Source organism: Taudactylus pleione, unplaced genomic scaffold, assembly GCF_031769625.1.
Source record: "Taudactylus pleione unplaced genomic scaffold, aTauple2 ptg000959l, whole genome shotgun sequence".
NCBI lineage: Eukaryota > Metazoa > Chordata > Amphibia > Anura > Myobatrachidae > Taudactylus > Taudactylus pleione.
The window spans coordinates 6026733-6047065 of record NW_028285360.1 but is presented as its reverse complement, the minus strand read 5'-3'; the positions used below and the strand labels follow the sequence as shown (position 1 = coordinate 6047065).

Sequence of the window (20333 nt, the reverse complement as noted above, 5' to 3'; positions counted from 1 at the left end):
GAGTTCACCTTAATTTAATGAACTTTGAACTTTTTTGCAGGGATGAGCGAGACCAAACTGCAAAGTCCCAGGTTTGCTATAATAAAAGCAAACATTGCTTCCCCTAAATATATAAGTTTAGGAATGAGCACACTAATAAGACCAGTAGATTATTTTTGCTTCTTTTTTCTTAAAATTGTCAAATGTATAATTGTAAAGGTGGGAAAAAAGTCTGACATGGTTTACCTTAATACAAAAAAAATTAAATTGTAATAGAAATGTGTAGCCTTAGTATCCACTGTATGTGGAGAGTTCAATCCTGCTGCCTTGCACAGTTCTTCTGTTGTGAATTTCAGAGGGACTACCATAATGATCATGCTACATAACATATTTGCAGACTTTTCAGAAGTGCCAATTTTTTGTTCCCTTCTTGAGTGCGCAAGACTGCATATACAGATTCAGAGGATTTCTCTGGAATTTAGTATCCCTCACGGAGATCAACTCATTGCTGGTTCCTTGTTGTTTTAGTCCAGGTCTCATCACAAAGTCACAATGTCCCCTTGCTGGCAGCTCTTCTGAACCATGCACCCACAGACCTTCAGACCTACTGCTGGTGGCATATTGAAGGGCACAGAATCAGTTCTCACGATTTTAGTCACAAAGCTTTTCTAGCGACAATAACTGATTTCATATCTTTAGATGAAAATAGTATCCTGGGCTACTTCACAGAAGTACTCTATTGACTTTTTTATGTTCTCCATAGACCTTAAAAACGACTGCATCACTGATGGAATTCAGTGGGCAGAATTCAATTGTTTACGCGGTCCGGATCTCCCGTCTAAAGTGACAGGAGATCGCGGGCCGCTATTCAATTGCAGCCATTTTTTGCGCCAATCGCGCCCAAAGTGGTCGGGTTTAGCTGCGTAAAGCAGCTACCCCCGACCAAAGTGCTGGGCGCGACCGCGAAAAGTGATGTTTGGGCGGCCAAACAGGTCACTTTTTTGCACTTTTCAGCTCTCGCCCTCCCTGGGGCTGCGAGCTGAAATGGAGCGCTGATAGCTGATCGCGCCCGACAGGAGCAACAATTGAATAGCTCCGTCGGGCGCGATAGGGGCAGGAAACAATTGAATTCCGCCAGTATGGCTCTTTTTCTATTACTGTCTTCTATTTATTTATTTATTATCAGTTATTTATATAGCGCACACATATTCCGCAGCGCTTTACAGAGAATAGTTGACCATTCACATCAGTCCATGTCCCAGTGGAGCTTACAATCTATATTCCCTATCACATGCGCACACACACATACACACTAGGGTTAATTTTTTTGTTGGGAGCCAATTAACCTACCAGTATATTTTTCTATTGCACACTTCCATGATAGATGTCTGGTGGACAATTCTCAGCACCCTGAAATTACTGTGTCAGAGTCTTAGCCACTTCCAGTATTCTCTACTCTAGTCCTACGGCTACAGGTGACCAAAATCTGTATCCATTCATTTAATGCAATCCGTACTTGAGGGTCCTGGGGCTACAAATACGGGCATTTGGCAGCTATTATCCTCTCCGGCAGCCATTTGCCTATCCTCCATCAGAAAACAGATTGTTATTTTTTTTATTATCTGTTAACTTACATAATAAATAAACAAATGGTGGAATGCCATAGATTTACAAATAATCCATATACCCATTTCTGAGAAAAATGTAAATGAGATGTGACATTACTTTAATCAATTCAAACATTTTTTTCATGCATAAAAATGAAATGTGATCTTAGCATTTTAACAATGTATTCATGCTCGAAGCCTATATATTCATGTTGCTGTTTTGTAAATACAGCATAAAAAGGGTTTAGAAAGGACATCAAAGTTGTCTTCCAAGATGTTGGAAATTAAACCCCAATTCTCTGCAATAGTGCAAAGCTGTAGCACCTACTTGGCTTGGTTTAACTTCAAGTTCAGGGATCTTGCTCACAGCTGTACTGAACTTCACAATCCTAAAAACTTAAGAAACCCATTACACCTCTGAGAAAGTTCACCCCCAGGAATACACTTTCCGCATTAGTAAAGAAATAAAAAAAATAAAAACATGGATTACAATTTTAAAATGAATTACACAGAAGTATTGCTAGCTTTTGATCCATATTGCTACATACATATACAAAAATAGACAATCGTGAAAAAAGGAAACTTAATACAGACCACGCATTTCAAATGCATGAAATTCATACAGATCGTGTATTTCAATTGTATGAATGTGCTAAAAATAGCAGCTAGACAGAAGCAAATCTTGGCTGCTTTCTGCATTATTTATGAGCATACATATATTCAATGCTAGCAGTGACTTGCAGCAACAGCCAAGATAGAAATGAACACAACCTGCTACAATGAGCAAATATTTGGGGAAAAGTGCTTGTATCTGCCACTTTCAGCTTAAAGTAAAGCACACACAAAGCTATTAAGGTTACACTTAAGGTATCCACTTATGCATTTTTCAAAGATTATTCAAGTTCTATAAATGTAAGAAAATGGATGTGAAGTATGTACACTATCATTCAATGGTCCTATACGTTATGGGGCTGATGCAGAGTTACATGCAATTGGGAAGTCGGCTGTACACATGTAGCGTTCCCGCTAGGCTGTTTCAGCGGGGCGCCGCGCCCTGCCCTATTTCTGAAGGGCGGAAAGTACCCTGCCCTCCAGCGCGGCGCCCCGCTGAGACAGCCTGTGGGTTCTGTCTCCACCCGCGGGTCACAGTGTCCCGCGGGTGGTCAAAACGGCGGCACAGCAGTCCATTTACAGTGACCACAGCGCTTGGGCGCTGCCTGGCATGTCCGTAAGTGCCGGGGACGCCCCCAGGAGAGACGAAAAAGGGACGCATCATAAAGACATGCCCCTTTTCATTGGTCACGTCCCCTTTTCAATTTGGAGCACGCGCAAAAAGTGCCCTGTCTCTAGGTCCGGCGCCCTGCCTGCTGCCAGACCTAGAGTGAACACTACACGTATCCTCATACACCAAGCACCAATACGCTGTGCAGCGCGAGTGAGCCATGCTGAGCAGTGTAGTGTAGCGACTTTAAATTTGTGCCATTTTTGCCCCATGGGGGTAATTGGGGTACTGAATTTGTTTAAAATCCTTGTTATTAGCGTCGTTATTAGAGTCCTTGCTAAAGTGGTGAAGAATAGCATTAAGCAGTATTTTTGGGTGAAAATAAGTAGTCATGTCAAATTTGGGGTACTTGAAAATGGGTGCTAGCATATTTTAATGTCTCTAAAGTGAAGTTATAGAAAAGTCATATAAGCACCTGCAATCCCAAAAACACTTGGCCCCTTCTTAGAGCACTTCTTTTTTGGAGTGAATTGTCCATTGGGGGGTTGTACCAAGTGTTTTGAGTGGTTTCCCAACATCTGCATCCCAAAATATAGATTTCATACTTTCCCCTGCTATTCTGTGGTGAAAAAGTATCGCCTATTTCAGTGCCTTGGCTTTCCGCATAGGCGAAAACGGAATGGAATTGAATACAGAGGGAGAAAAAACAGGAAAAATTTTCACTAAAAACCACACGAAAACAGCTTTTCGCTCCGAATTGAATATGGCCCAAAGCTTTAAATGTATTGTCACTATGTTGGAAAAGCAGTTAGCTGAATTCAATAGCTAGCTGGTAGTTCTTTTAAAGTTAGGGGTGGGCAATAACCGCCCCCCAGCTGTTACAGAACTATACATTCCAGCATGCCCTGTCACAGTTTTGCTATTTGGCCATGCTAAAACTGTTGCAAAGCATGCTGGGATTTGTAGTTTAACAACAGCTGGAAGGCTGCTTATTGTCCACCCTGTTTTAAAGCCTCAATAACATTTTCTCATGTACGGGATACAGTAAAAGAAACAGGCATGAAAATGCATACTTGTGTCAAGAGCCTGTCGCATCTAGTGTTGTGAATTCAAAAAGAGCATACCATGAGCAGGGAGACTGACTGTATAGTAAACATAATCAGAAAAACTGTCAAACAATTAGAAATACAGAATGCTTGGGTTAATTCAGTTAAAATGAACATTTCTTCCTCAGTTCCTTTACCTTTTCCAAACCCTTCTGATTTTTGTCCCTCCATATGTCTTTAAATTTCTGAAGTCTCACGCTTCCCGTTTCATTTGGGCAGGTAAGCACCCTCATATCTGTCTAAAGATCTCCAACACCCTACTTGCAATGGGGGACTTGGCATTCCAAACTTTAAGATATATTATTTGGGCGTGCAACTCACTATGTTTTATGGTGCAATCCCGAAGTGCAAAAAACCTGGGCATAAATTGAGGCAAACAGTTTGGGCTGCCTACTGTCTCATCCCTCCACTGGCTTCCCAGACCACAATGCCCTAGAATGATTTCCTCCCTCCCAATGATAGCTCACTCTTTGACAGTGTGGGACGGGTCCAATTGGAAATTTTCTATTGCCCCATGTCCTTCTCCAATTTTTCATAACCGCGACTTCCCCCCAGATACGTCTAGAAACCCATTTAATTATTGGAGGGAGGGCGCTATTATATAGCACTATTATATATTTAAATTACAATGTGTGGGATGATGACTTTCCTTCTTTTTTAGACCTCCAATCTCAGCTGGCCATATCCTCTAGGAATTTTTATGAATTCCTTCAGCTTAGGCACTTTCACTCAAAGGTTAAACAGCAGCTATCTTCTAGACCCCTCACAACTTTTAAAACTCTATGCCATAGACGATCCTTGACTAAAGGTTTAATTTCTTGTCTATATTCATTGTTGTCTGAGGAATCGGCCCCGTTGCGTGACCCCTATGAAATTGCTTGGGTGACAGACTTGGGTGGTGCACTGAACGAGGATGATTGGTCAGTGATTTGCGAAAATGTTGTCTCCAGCTCAATTTGTGTTAAAATAAAATATTTACAAACTGTTGTACAGATGGTATTATGTACCATCCCGCCTCAGTAAAATGCTTCCAGATGCATCAGAGAGAATGCACAGCTATAGGTAGTTTCCTTCATATATGGTTGTCGTATCCAAAAATTTTGAATCTCTGGAGGAAGTTATCAATCTCATATTCTTCAGGTTTCCGTCCCATGTGAACCCAAATATTTTCTTCTCCCTTTGGGCCTCCCAAGTGCAGTTAAACATCAAAACAAATTAATAGGCCATATAGATTCTGCTACCACTTGCCAGAGAGCCACTGATTGGAAACAATTGGCTCACATTGTATGGAATACATGACTAGTATACCTACTAATTCCGCCAAATCCTTTCACAAGGTTGGGGCCCCTGGCTTGCCTCACAAAATGCTCAATCCCAATTTGAGTTAGGTTAAGTTACCACATCCTTTTGATTGGTTTCCACCACTTAGAATTTCCTCCTCTTTTCTTTTCTTTTGTTTCTTCTCTTCCTCCTTTCTTTATGGTATGCCACACCGCCTCCTCTCGGAGCCACCTACCTTCCTCATTCCCCTCTGCTATCTCTAAAATTGGTCACTACATTGTAATTCATATTTTGATTACTATTGGCTGTGTTACACTACTGATTATTAAGTTGCATCTCTATGTCATTGTCTTTGTTAACCCTTCAATAAATTTTATGTTTAAAAAAAAAAAATACAGAAGCCTCAAAATGGGTAACAATCACTAAGAGGATCACAAAGTAGCGGAAAGCAAATGAATGTAGAGTTATGATCTAGAGGGCCGAGACAGAAAATCTTTGAGGTACAGGAAGAAAGGGGGGCCATTGTTGTGCAAAAGAGGAGTGGTGAGGGTGTTTGCGTCCACCTCTGAATCAGGCCTAACGTATGGAGGCGAACTCTATACATAGCCTGAACTTGGCTGAATGGCGATCAGGTGGATTGGACAAGTTTGAAAACCAAGCCAAATGCAGACTTTTTCTGCCATTTTCAAGCCATGAAAGATTTTTCAGTACCATACCTTGAACGATATTTGTTGAAACTTGTTGTTCAGTTGGCTTGTTTGCACGATTATCGTGCAGTGCATGGCCAGTTTTAGTGCTTCTGTCTGGGTTAGTAGACAACTTCATACAAGCTCCTATAGCCATCACTGGTAAAATTGATGCTATGTTTCTGCAAGATCCAATTGGTTTACTTTATAACAATTGTTGGGTTAGCCAAGCACTTTGCAATGACTGTCTTGCAACCAAATTAATGGACATGATCTGCAACAATTTGGCTAGTACAAATAGGTTAACTGAATAAAGCAAAAGGGAACACAAAGGGAGTACCAGCTCAAATACCCTGTATAGATAAAAGTGCACCAGCGCAAACATGGCAGTTTCTTAAAAATGTGCACAAAGAGATCAACAGGCTTTATAACTTTTTAGTCTGTTCCTCCGACAATGGACATGGCGACAGGGTAATACAACAGTAATATACAAGGGTCTACGTCTGACTGCGTTATCAACTTACACAAGCTACTAAAAAATGTAAAACACTTCATAAAGCATAGATATAAAAGCTCATTCTGAGTCTCCATCCATTACCATGTATCAGTACATTAGTGATTAAGCACCACTTCAATAGCTCCTCACATTAACCGAAGATTAGAAGGCATTTTTGCTAGATCCCAGCTAAACAACCTGGCAAAAGAGCTGAAACCACTTATCACATTCATCAGAATAGAATATGTTAAAAAAAGAATATAAACAAAAATAATAATAAAGAATTTGTTTCAAAGTATCATATTTTCATAGGTTTTATAACTCTTATAGGGGCTATTATTCAATATCAGCGGCATATACACCTGTTTTCCAGGGATACTAGCAAATTTTAAGAATCACTCCAATGTACCATGGAAGGACCCTCACAGATATCTTCATATCTTCCGCAGCCCCCACACAAACTTTCTAGCTAGCTACATGACCCCCGGCATGATTGTGTTTTTTATTTTTTGCACATATACAACATAGGAAGAAGTAGATTTACTAATAAAAGTTATAATTTAACTTGTTAATACTACCATACTAAGTGTGCCCTCAAAAAGTGAGTACTCTGGCTCGCTTTGATATTTGAGGCTGCCATGCGGACAGATTTACCAAGCTCCGGAATACAGAGCATTCCGGAGTTTGATCTGGCAACTAACGCCACAGTAGGCTCTGTGGCAACTAAAGCCACAGTAGGCTATGGGGTAAATTTTGCAAACCTCATTAACAGAAGAGTGCAATCATTTTGCTCTAAACACATCGCAGAGATTGCGTGTGAGTTTTGATACAGTGGGACGGGACATATTTTATTGTCACGAAAAGCGGCAATAAGAAATTACAATCATCAGGTCTAAACCCCAATAATTGATAAATATGCCCCATAGTCTTAGATTATTTACAGTTTAATATGTACATATGGGACAGCTTATTATCAAATTAAATCAAATACAACCAACACAAAAATAATATGAGCATATTTCAAAAGAGGAATCTAAAATAATTTAAGACATAAGACAGTAAGTTTACCATTTACAACGAAAAACAACTCGCATTTTAATTCACTTGTGTGGTACAAAATGTTGACATGGACAGGAGGTTGACATATCCACATGCATTTGAGGTTGACTTGTCAATTTGAATGTCATCTATCGCCGTGTCGACCATGCAGATTTGCAGTGAGAAGGTAAGTATTCCTAACTCCAACTGCAGCGTAACCGTAAACCTACATATAACTCTAAAATCGTTTAAAAAATAAAAATCGGCTTCACATAATGTTACTGTGAATGTCAACATTCTGTCAATTTCGACATTCAGACCATGTTGACATTCTTGTGAGTCACACATACTGCTATGGCTACAAGATTTTATTTAAGTCCAGAAGAGATACCTTAACTGTTACCCAGAGAGCTATTGACATATGTAGCCCATGGATAAGAATTTTGTTTATAGAATACAGACCCAATTAGTCGATCCGGAAAAGGAGTCACTATATTAACTTAGTCATCCACTGACACATGAGTCCACTCTGCCATTAGTCATAATTATTTACTGAGTTATGTATTGCAATGTATTCGATATTAAGCAGCACATATGTAAAAATAGGTAAAACATGAGGATCATCCTGTTGCCTCTGTCCCAATTAAAAAGTTTAGGAGAAAAAATAAAAACATGTTTTAATTAAAAAAAAAATAATAATAATAATACAACTAAACATTAACTGTACTAATGGCTACTGATGAAACTAAACAGTTCCTGAACAGTATATTAATCTAATTAGTCTCCCAAGGATTTCTGTTGTAACAAATGAGTGAGTTTAAGTTCAATAGGTGAGTGTTAGCTTATAACTAAATTTCCTTCAAACTGCTTTATGTGGCTTCCTGTTTACTAAATGTTACAATATATTAAAATGTAATATTTTGCTATGCAAGTCATTGATCCTCTGAGCACAGAAGCAAAAATAATTTCATTAAAATGCTGCACTAATCCTATTTGGGGTTTTTTTTCTAGTTTTCCCTAGGCATTAGCCTAATGTCAGAATATGAATGTATACATCACAAACTAACAAACTGAAATCTAGAAAAAAACCAAAGAAAAACCCAATTGTTTTATCTCTATCAGCGATGCACTAGAAAACCCACTGTACTTGATGTATAAATGTGCTCTATGTTGTGTTCAAGTACAGATAATTGGCATAGGGATCATGGCCCCTCAAAAAACTGGAGCCACACAGCACTTAAAAGGTAAATATACTCTTATGCTTCTTTGTCATGTTGCCTACAATAGTAAAACACATCTCTATCACACACACACACATATACATATATACATATATATATACACACACACACACACACACACACACACACACACACACACACATACACACACACACAGTCAGGTGCATAAATATTGGGACATTGACAGAATTTTCATATTTTGGCCTCTATTCACCACCACAATGACTTTGAAATGAAACAAACAAGATGTGCTTTAACTGCAGACTTTCAGATTTAATTTGAGGATAATTACATCCAAATCAGGTGAACGGTGTAGGAATTACAACGGTTTCTATATGTGCCTCTACAGTACTTTAGCTAGGGTGTATTATATATATATAGCGTTCCCGCTAGGCTTTCTGCGGGGCGCTGCACCCTGCCCTATTTCTGAAGGGCAGAAAGCACCCTGCCCTCCAGCGCAACATCCCACTGAGACAGCCTGCGGGTCCTGTCTCCACCCGCGGGTCGCAGTGTCCCGTGGGTGGGAAATAGGCGGCGCAGCCCGGCAACCATTCATAGTGACCGCAGCGCTTGGGGGCTGCCCGGCATGTCCTTAAGTGCCGGAAACGCCCCCAGGAGTGACAAAAAAGGGGATGTGGCATAAAGACACGCCCCCTTTTCAGTCGCGCGCCGAAGTGACCTATCTCTAGGTCCGGCGCCCTGCCTGCTGCCAGACGTAGAGTGAACTCTGATATATATATATATTATTATTTTTTTTTTTAATTCTCCAGGATATGTGGCTCCCGGCGGCACTCCTTCAAAATGGTGAAAACATGTTTAGTATAGAAATAAATCCATCACACGCACAGTCAACGTTTCAAGGTCTGCAGACCTTTTCATCATGACATGTGGAAGATAAACAACAGGTAAAAAAAAGTAATGAACACATCAACATTTTTCTCAGTAAATATATTTGTAATCGGGTTATTGTAATGAAATGTTCACCAAATGTCAGCAACAACCCATGCAATCCACACATGCAAAGAAATCAAACCATAGATGTCCATAAATTACGTTATGTGTAATAATGTGAAATGACACAGGGAAAATATATATATATTTACTGAGAAAAATGCTGAAGTGTTCAATACTTATTTTACCTGCTGTATGTGTGTGTATCACTCACTACTCCGTGTTTACATCTTAGTAACCCATTCTGGTTTAAAAACAGTGTAGATAAAAGCGTGTTATGTAAATCGCTTTTTAAAAATTAAAGTACATACCTCTGCTCACAGCACTAAATAGTACAATCTTCACGCAATATTCTCACTCACTATAGAAAAATTTACCTCCAATCTGCAGCTTGAAACAATTACAAACATTTCAACTATGCTGACCATCAAAATCACTGTTCTCCCCACGCAATATTTATTGGGCAGTCTGCCCAGCAAAATTTCCCTGCCGTCCAGCACTGTGAAGTGACCGAAAGCCGTGCCACACCGACGTTTCATATAGAAAAATAGCGCAACTTATTAGCCGCGTCACAGTGTAGCTCTCTGCTTGGAGCCACCCCAGACAGGAGGATGCTACCACTACCCCAACTCACCCTGCAATGGAGGCAAGCATTGCGGCTTACCCCCCTTCTACCTGCCAAACAGTAAGTTATATGCTAAATAGGAGGAGGAGGAGGGTGCACGATGGGCTGCTACTTACTTGCTGTGATAGGGTTCGGTCTGCCACGGTCCAGCCCTTCACTCCAAGGTTCTCAAGCACCTAGACCACAAGTCCTTCCCCTCCAACCCTCACCTCCGGCTGCCTCACAAAGCCGCCTGGCAAAGACTAACTGCTGAGGAGAACAATGAAAATAGCCAACTGTAATTTCCTTTTTGTTAAAATACTCCACAGCAGTCATTACAAAGGGAAGCTTCCAAAGGCATTTTATAACAGGAGAGGTCCCATTTGCAATCTCCATGCCTCCCTTCATATGAGATGAAGACTCTCACACTGATGGCCACAAGGTGAGTAAATTTAATCACTGCACCCATTATAGGTAAGCCAGGGGTAGCTTCCCTACTAAGTTAGGTAGACCCAGGTTAAAAAATAAAATACATCTTACAGATGGTATACAATTCAGCTCCTCCTCATACCCTGTATCTCTGAGCAATTTCCCAAAATTAAGCTGCCATGGTGTAATTCAAGAAAAAGGAATTATCGGGGAGCGCAATTTACGGTTTTCTTGTTCAATACTCCTTGACAGTCCTTACAATGAGATGTTTAAGTAATACAATGGAGAGGTCAACAAATACACAAGAAAAAAATATATGCTGCTTCTATATAATAATTTTCTAAGTTATGTTCCACCTCCAACATGTATGCGCACTGGAAGCACGCCACCTGTCCAATGGCTACCACTACTAGGGAGATGGGACAGACCTAGCCTGAGAGAAGGATCTGCCGGGAACGGTCAAATTATGGGAGCGAAGTGGGATGGAACGGTGGTTGGTGTGGGGGGGGGGGGAGCAGCATCTGAAAACGACTTGTTTGGAAGGGCAAGTCCTTTTTCAAGGTCCCAATAGAATCACAAACAACTATTCTGTATTCCTAAAACTCACTGTCCTAAATAAATATATTGGGAATGCTAACAATAGAAAAAAAAAATCCTATTTCTCTCATCTCATCCCCAGGCTCTGAAAAAAAGGATTTTTAATATAGTATCTAGATGTTGTGAAATATAGATTTAACTTTTCGCAAGCAAGTTGGATTGGCTCTTAGAACCACTTTAGTTTCATATTTAAAAAGTGTTCCTTGCACCATAGTGCCTGTAATTCTCCAACACTTTAGTAACTGCCACCAGGAACAAAACCTTCTGTGTCATCCATTTCAGAGAAACTTAATAGGGGCAATTCAAATGGTTTTTAAGACACTGTAATGGGCACTCAATGTTGCAATTCATTTGTTTTTGGGTGCCCATAAATTATCGTGCTTTTCGCGCCCAATTAGACATGGTTTTAAGCCGTGTAAAACACCTAAACCAGTCTAAAATCCTGGTTAGGTACCCAATCCAAGGATTTTTCACACATTTCTGTTCGCCTCCTAAGGTCTTAATGCATTGCGCAATGGATAAAAATCGCTCAGTCTGTGTAAATATCAGCATTCATAAATCTACCTTTGTAACTTTTATTGATATTTTATTATATATCTGACCTCTTGGTGTATATTTGGAATGTGGTTTGGATTGAACTTGGACTAACACAGGAGATCTACCTCGAGGTGCTACCAAGCTTGAAATTTCTATTGGGCATTAATGGAAATTTAGTGTGGGATAAAGGTTTTTTTGGGGTGTTTTTATATTATATTTTATAAATGTATGTTGAGGAAAGATCAGGGTAAGGGTACCGCCTCCTGGGGGTAAATGGTTGTAGCAATCCCGCTAGGCTGTTTCAGCGGGGAGCCGCGCCCTGCCCTATTTCTGGAGGGCAGAAAAGCACCCTGCCCTCCAGAGCTGCGCCCCACTAAACAGCCTGCGGGTTCTGTCCTCCACCCGTGGGCCGCAGTGTCCCGCACGTGGGAAAACCTGCAGAGCCTGTCATCCATTCACAGTGACCGCGGCGCTTGGGGGCTGCCCGGCATGTCCGTAAGTGCCGGGCACGCCCCCAAAAGTGACGCGTCTTAAAGACATGCCCCCTTTTGATTGTCCACACCCCCTTTTTAGCACACGCAGATGTGCCCTAGCTCTAGGTCCACCGCCCTGCCTGCTGCATGACCTAGAGTGAACACTAGGTTGCACCTGGCACATAGTAGTACATCAGTCCAGGGCCTTGGTATTGCAGCTAGTTTTATTAGTAGCACAAAAAAAAAAAAAGACTAAAAAAATAAATGAAAGTAAATCCTGGCCTGTCTGGCTCTAAATAACAAAATGATTCCCTCTCTCAGGGGTAAATTTACTAAAGTGAGAGTTTTTAGAAGTGAGTTTTAAAAGTGATGTTGCCCATAGCAACCAATCAGATACTACTTAGCATTTACCTAGCACCTTCTAGAAGATAATAGAATCTGATTGGTTGCTATGGGCAACATCACTTTTAAAACTCACTTCTAAAAACTCTCACTTTAGTAAATTTACCCCTCAGAGTCCCTATCACAGAGTAAAAGTCTTTAGCACTTACATCCAGTAATCCCAATGTCACTTAACAGGCCTCTTACCCGTTCCCCAGGCAGTGAGAGACTAAAGTGATAGATACACCCTTTATCAGTCTCACACAGGTGGTCTGGTAATTAAGACTGCTAATTAGCTTGTGTATATCACACAGAAGCTAAAAACCTGGAATATATATATCTCCCATTGATACGATGGATGGATTTTTTTATTCATATTTTACAGACCCCAAGTACCAGCTACAAAACACTCAAATTAAAAAAAAAAAAAAAACACACACATTATACAAGTCAATGAATGGCTAGGTATGCAGTGCATTCTGTGTAAAATCCAAAACAAACAAGACAAATACCAGGCGCTAATAATAAAATAAATAATTGTTGCAGCAGTTCACCCAGTAAGCTAGTGAGAGCTCAATTAATATGACAAAACTATAACACAAATAGTGGTGATGCGCTAATATAAAAATATAGAAATATTACACTTAAACCTTGAGATGGCAGAAATAAAAATTCAGGACACCAAGTGATATATAATGATGAATTTTATAATCTGAAACATATCAAAAATTACACTAATACATTAAAAGTATTAATCACATAATTAATGTAGGTAACTAGTGTAGAATAAAATGTAGCAATCTACTGCTTCAGTAACTGAATATTCAGAATTAACATAAGTGAGCTCTTTGAGAAAGCTCCTTAAACCGGAGCGAAACGCGTCAGTATCTACCTGCTACTTGCTGATATCTATTTCCAGAGTGATAGCACAATATCTATGGAAGCCAGAGTTTGAATGTACCACCGGTAACTATTGCATTACATCTAAGCCAGGTTCAGGAAGGTTGGCTGCTTGCTCTCAGATGGAGTGATTGTGTACTTGAGCAGCTCTGCTCATAACTGGAGCTCTGATCGGGCAGAATTCATCTTTAAGAGTCAAGGTCCAATCTCCCACACAGTAACCAGGAGCACCTATCCACGTCATGTATAATAGGAGGTATATCGGTCCAACACCGCAGGAATTGTAGGGGACTCTATGATCGCTGTTATTAATGTGGTGAGACTGTTGCCAATATACTCCCAAACTTTGCTATTTATTCATACTAGCAGCCAAAATCGGACCCTGATTAAGAGCTCTGATCTCTGATAAGAGATTGTTAATTCTGAATATCCAGTTACTGAAGCAGTTGATTGTAACAATTTATTGTGCTACAGAAGTTAACTACATTGATTATGTGATTAATACTTTTAATGTACTAGTGTCATTTTTTTATATGTTTTAGATTATACAATTGATCATTATATGTTACTTGGTGTCCTGAATTTTTATTTCTGGCATCTCAAGAAGGTTTAAGTGTAATATACACATATTTATATATTTTTATATTAGCGCATCACCACTATTTGTGTTATAGTTTTTTTTAATTCTGTGTAAAATGGCACAAAAATAAATCAGTCACTTGGGTTAGATGTTGCTTGCAGAAAGGGTGCCTTTGGTATTGGTTGCATGGGGCCCAAGAGATAGGTAAGTAAGCTGCATACTTTATGAATACATAATTTTCCCAAAATATTTATTTTTTTAAATCTTACCCATTGGTGACAAAGACCATGTCTAGCTGGTTATTATTACTTAATGCACATTTGTACTTATTTTAATTAAAGTCCATGATACTTGGAAATATAATTTGCACTATCACCAGCTTGTTTGTTTCCTTTACATCTAAAAAAATGTGTAATGCAATCTGATTAAAGGATTTTCATCAACATTGAACCATGTTTGATCTTAATGCAGAGCTGGACAAATCCCAGTTGCCATGGTGACAAAAAAAATGCTTCTTAATGACCAGAGAAAGCCCCAATTTTCTGCATGCTCCCCCTGTACTTCTGCATTGGAGGGTGCAAAGACAGGCAAGGGCGTAATCATATCTTTTTTTTTTTTGTAGAGAGTAAAGGCAAGTATATTTAATCAGGACACGGGCTGCTAAATCTTTTGTTTGAGGGTATCAGCTGGTGCAGTCATCTGTGGAGGTAAAGACTGGTTATGTCTTGAGGAGAGGCTGGTGTAGTGCATTGTTTGTGGTTCGGTATGTGATGTATTATACTTGTTATTGAGCTGCAAAATATAAAATATTCCTGGCACTCATTTGCTGGCCATTAATAGGTGTGGTGTTGGTAGTATTGTTAGTGTGACTCATAATTACTAAACTGTTGGCTTCTTACATAGATTCGTATGCATAGATTTCTCCAGGCCTGCTTCAATTTATACAGCATAGGACTGCCCAGGCAGTTTCTACTTAGAAAACATGGATATGGTTGAACTGATATAGGTAGTGTTGTCATTTAGAGGGGCATTTGGCTCCTTTTTGTTCATCTTCATCTCCTGATTATTCTAGAACAGCATATAACCAATAAAATCAATGGATTATTTAAAGAGAGGAGTGTGCAGATCATTTGTGTGGCAAAGGTTTGTCCACTTGTGTTTAAGTTAGTGAGAGAATTGCTGGTTGTTATAGGTAAAATCACAATGTCAGAAGGTGGGTATAAGGTAAGGCAGGTCACAGACAGAGGCCCTGATTCAGAGCCGGACGCTCGGACGCTCTGACAGAGCGCTCGCTCTGAATCAGGGCCGTCCCTCTTACTTTTTGGAGCGGCCTCCTGGCCGCTCACATAGCTGTGGGTGACCACCCACAGCTATAGCGAGCGGCCAAAATGATGGTCGCGATAGTCAAGACCATCGCGACCATCGGGCTTGCGACGAGACCCTTGTGGTAGGGTCTCGTCTGCAGCAAGCCCTGGAGTGCTTTTGGCTCTATCAGAGCCAAAAGCACTCCCACTGACATCACTAGTGATGTTAGTGGGGCCAGCCCCAGACGGCAGGCGTTGCCATGGGAACGCCTCCGTCTGGGCAGCCACGCCGCCAGCACACACATCAAAGGGGGCGTGCTGTCAATCACCATCGACAGCACGCCCCCTTTGGTGCAAGATCCATAAAGACGGCTTGGCCGTCGTTATTCGGGTCTCGGGCATGCGCACGACGGAGCCGCCTCCGTCGTGCGCATGCGCACATGGGCAACATCAACCCGCTTGCGAGCGGGTCTGAATCAGGCCCAGAATTTGGCAGTAAAAGGATGCAGGAAGACTTTTGTGTCAAACACACTTCCGTTTCAGACACAGTCTATGGGGCATATTCAATTGGGCGTGAGGTTTAGCAAGGAAAAAACCTTGCGCCCAATTCTGGATTACCGCAGGTATGCGCGCTTCCGATACCCACGGTATCCAATTTTTAAAAAGTGGTCGCGGGGGTTTCAGCTCTGAAAACCCTGCGCCGTGGCCTCCGCGGCTCCCGGTGGCCTCCCCTCCATCTTCTCACTGGAGAGGGGGCTGAATGGAGTACCAGTGGCTGCAGGGAGGCACAAGGGCTGCCAGGAGATGTAGTTCTCCCAGGGTCCATTCCTGGGGGGGGGGGGGTCATACATACACTTGGGGGGGGGAGACACCAGGGGTCACACACACACAGTCACACACTCATACACACTTACAAACATTAACAAACACTGACACACACTGCTGCATACTCGCCGCTGCTGCAGACCGAGGCTGGATGCAGAAGAAGAAGATGCAGAAGACAGCGCTGCAGAAGGTAAGTAATTATAGGACTAATTAAGCTAATTGGAAACTACCAATTGCTTAATAAGTCCTCAGGGGGGGTGCTGCCGGGGTCCCAGAGCAAGTCCCACCGCTTTTCCCCAAAAATAACGATTTTAGGAAAAATCAGACTTGCACTGGAGGTACGTGAAAAAAAAATCCTACCGGGTGTTCAAGATAGAAAAACTCATGCACCTAATTGAATAGCAAATATCCCGCGCCTACAGGAAAAACCTTGCAGGTGCAGGATTTTTGCTACTCTCGCCTCCAATTGCATATGCCCAGTCATGCGGGAAGTAGTTGGCATCCCAGTGCAAACAATGCTGGAGGTCAGAATCCCAGCGCCGGAATCCCGACAGGAGTCAGAGTCCTAACTCTAGAATCCCGGTGGCTGCAATCCCAACAGTGAGTACTAAGGTACTAGGGTTAGGGATACATTTAGGGATTAGGCTGTGGGAGGGGTCAGGGTGCGGGTGAGGGGGGTAAGGCTAGATTACTTACATGCATGTGTCGAGATATCCAGTCGGGATTCTGACCTCCGGCATTATCAACGCCGAGATCGCGTACCCAATCCCATCCAACATAGTTTAATCTAACAATACTATACTGAACAGATGTAAACATAGAAAAAAACTATTTGTGTGCATCCCCTTCATAAACAGACTCAGCAGTTAGTTTGTAACCAAAAATAAAATCACAATCTCTCTATTTCACCTGATTTGAAGTCTCCAACTTACCTTCACACTGAAGTGCCAAAAGTCATGGAATAGCAGTATGCAAAGCTAATGGTAGGTGGCATCACCGTATTGTAACGTCTTGAAATTGCCCAGACCTGCATCAATTGTAATTTGACATCTCGTGAGTGAGTTTGAACACTCGCTTAGCTGCTCATGGTAAGGCGACGTGAATTATAGTTCGAATGGGACATGATAGAGGGTGCCCAACGGATGGGACATTCCATTTCCGAAGTTGTGCAGACATTTGACATTCCTCAATCTATGGTGTCACGTGTGTACTGGGAATACCTCATGGAAGGCACTACATCCTACCATGGACAGCGCAGTGGCCAACCATGTGTGCTTAATGTACGTGACCAGTGTTGCCTGGGTAGAATTATGTGTACTAACAGACAAGCGACACTGGCTCAAATCACATTCACATTTACTGCAAGAGGTACCAGAAGCATATCCACCAGGCCAGTGAAGCATTCTTTAGCTTCCAAGGGACATGGGAGCAGTAGACCCACCAGTGCCCTTGTTAACACTACGACAGAGGACATAGCGCCTCACCTGAGCTTGCAACGTCGCTAATTGGACTATGGAGGACTGGCCAATGACTCACGGTTCCAGTTGTTTCAGGCTGATGGTAGGGTTTGGGTGTGGTGCAGATCCCATGAGGCCATGGAACCCAGTTGTCAACAAGGCACCGTTATTGTGTGTGCAGCACTCAAAAGGAGATATTTGGGGAGGAGAAATGTACAGTGGGTAGTCCAGCTTGTTGGTCAGGTACCCACATGAAAAGTTAAGAGATATGCAACCATATATCTCCTGGTGTTAATTAAGATGACATCACAGCATAATTAGTGTTTCTGCATTTGAAACATAAGTCATGGCCTGTACAGATGTATCTTTTTTTTCCATTGTTGCCGCCGAAGCGGCAAACGTGCGCACGCATCGCGGCATGCAATTTGTCGCGCACAGTACACCACACCATGGGAGCCACGCCACGCTAGCGGCCATTATTTTGCAGTATTCTTGCCGCAGCAGCGGCAAGGATACCAGAGGACACATCTGTATGCATCAAGCTGTAAGTAGAAGATGTTTATATTCCTCCTCATTGCTGTGTAAAATAGATTGGGCAGCATACTCTAGCAATCCAACGCAGATTTTAGGGTCATTATAGAAGCAAAAAAAATATAGTTTAAATCATTGTGACTCAATGTAATAAATGGGTATCTCCTCTTTAACTGCAGAATAAAGTGTTTATGGAAAATCCCTCACCAAGAAAAAGGCTATCTTTGAAAGAACAAGTAGATTTTAAAGCATGCACTATCCTTCATTGAGTACATTCTAGATTCTCAGCACTTAACAATTAAGGTCATTAATATAAAACTATTCTGCGTTTAATGCCAAAGGGCTCGATTCAATTCATCGCGAACTGAATAGCGTCGGGAGGGATCTCCAGGAGCTATTCAATTCTGCGCGCTGTTAAGGATTTCTTCTCGCACCCCTCCAAGTCAGTTTGTTTGATACATCTAGTATACCTTGCCCTAAAAGCCAAAAAAGCTCAGACACTATTATGGGATTATGTAGTCTAGGCAAACAGCCTGGAGCAGTACAATTTTCTTTTGTTTGTGCCATAAAATTGTTCTGTTTAACAATCTGAAGCGAAAGAACGAACACACAAACAAACGAGTCTCTGGATGGAAATACCTCTTCAGATTGTTAAAAGAAGGGAGAGAAGCTATGTCCAATCAAAGAAAAAAAATCTGTGTTGTAGAACCATATTACCAAGCAGGAATATTGTCAGCCCTAAAATTATAGATCAAACTTTGCACCCTGTTCAAAAGTTACAGTTCAAGCTCAAAACAGTGTTGTCGTTTTTTAGCCCAAGAACAACTTAAAACAGTGTAGATCATATTTTCCCTCACTACAGATAATTTGAGAGCATATTCTTGTCCATCTGCTGGATCGGTTTTTGCACTGCTCTACATAAAGATGCCATTTTCTCTTGATTGTGTCGATTCACAAAAAACCCATCTGCCCAGTGGCAATAAGTCTCTAAGCTCTCATGTATGTCTGTCTCAGGTGCAGGATCTGTCTAAACGTTCAAGCATCTTATTATTGATGTGCACTCCAGCTGCGAGAGGATGGGAAAAAAAAAAAAAGACTTCTGTCCTAGGAAGACAAATGAGTGAGAATACAAAGAGAGAGGACTACAATAACTCTGCTATACAATTAAAGGAGGGTGAAGGATCATACTATGTAAGTTAATCACACGTAAGGAAAACATACAGTAATGTTTCATTTAAAAATTACCAATATAAAAATGAGATGTGGGTTACCCCAAGTAGCCTGGATAAGCTGAAACCCAGCAAATAATGTTACAGATCAGATGTCCAGCATTCAGCCCTCCTGTAACTGTATATAAGTTTTTCTATCTGTAACATCTATTCAAATAAAACTGAGGCTGGTATAAAATAATGTACTGTTAGTAGAGAAACTCAGCTGCAAAATAAGGGTTTTAGTGTGAAGCTTTTTATAAAACAATGTGATCTTAAAAACATATGTCGACTGAAAATAACAGCTCTCTTTCATAAGACAATCACCTTGGTAGCTAAATATCAGCATCTTCTAGGCAAATGTTAGACAACTGCATGTGAACTCACCTAATAATTCAGTTAAAACCTAAAGAAAAGCATTATTAAATTCATGTAATTTTTGTGTAGAGCCTTTTTAAGTTGCTGGGTGCACTACATAAAATAACTATTTAGCCACACAAGGCTAACACTTGAAATATGACATTAATATAAAATGTAATAATTACAGGAATGATTACAGGCTGCACCTACCTCTTCATTCCAATGAGAATGACATCCCCTCTGGGATTGCAATGTTATGATGCATAGAAAAGTGCAATCAGGCAATGAGAGACAGTACTAATCTTTGCTAAACCCACGCCCAGAAAACACCAAGCCGGTCCCTCCCTGAACAACAGCTCACCCACATTGCAAAAAGCCTTTCAAGCAAATATTTTATCAAGTCACCTCCGGTACAGACACTTCCTATTTTTTTTTTCTTGTTTAGCACATCTTATTTACTAAGAGTAAGTGCATTAAGAAAGGAAGTAACTGACTGTTCAAAATAGATAAATGAAAAATATGTTGTCAACTAAATGCAAA

The 20333-nt window shown here is 41.0% G+C and overlaps 1 protein-coding gene across 11 annotated transcripts in view; it reads right to left on the bottom strand.

Moving 5' to 3' along the window:
* Positions 1–20333, bottom strand: part of EPB41 (erythrocyte membrane protein band 4.1) — a 187997-nt gene that overhangs the window by 148572 nt on the left and 19092 nt on the right. The gene's annotated exons all lie outside the window — the stretch shown is intronic.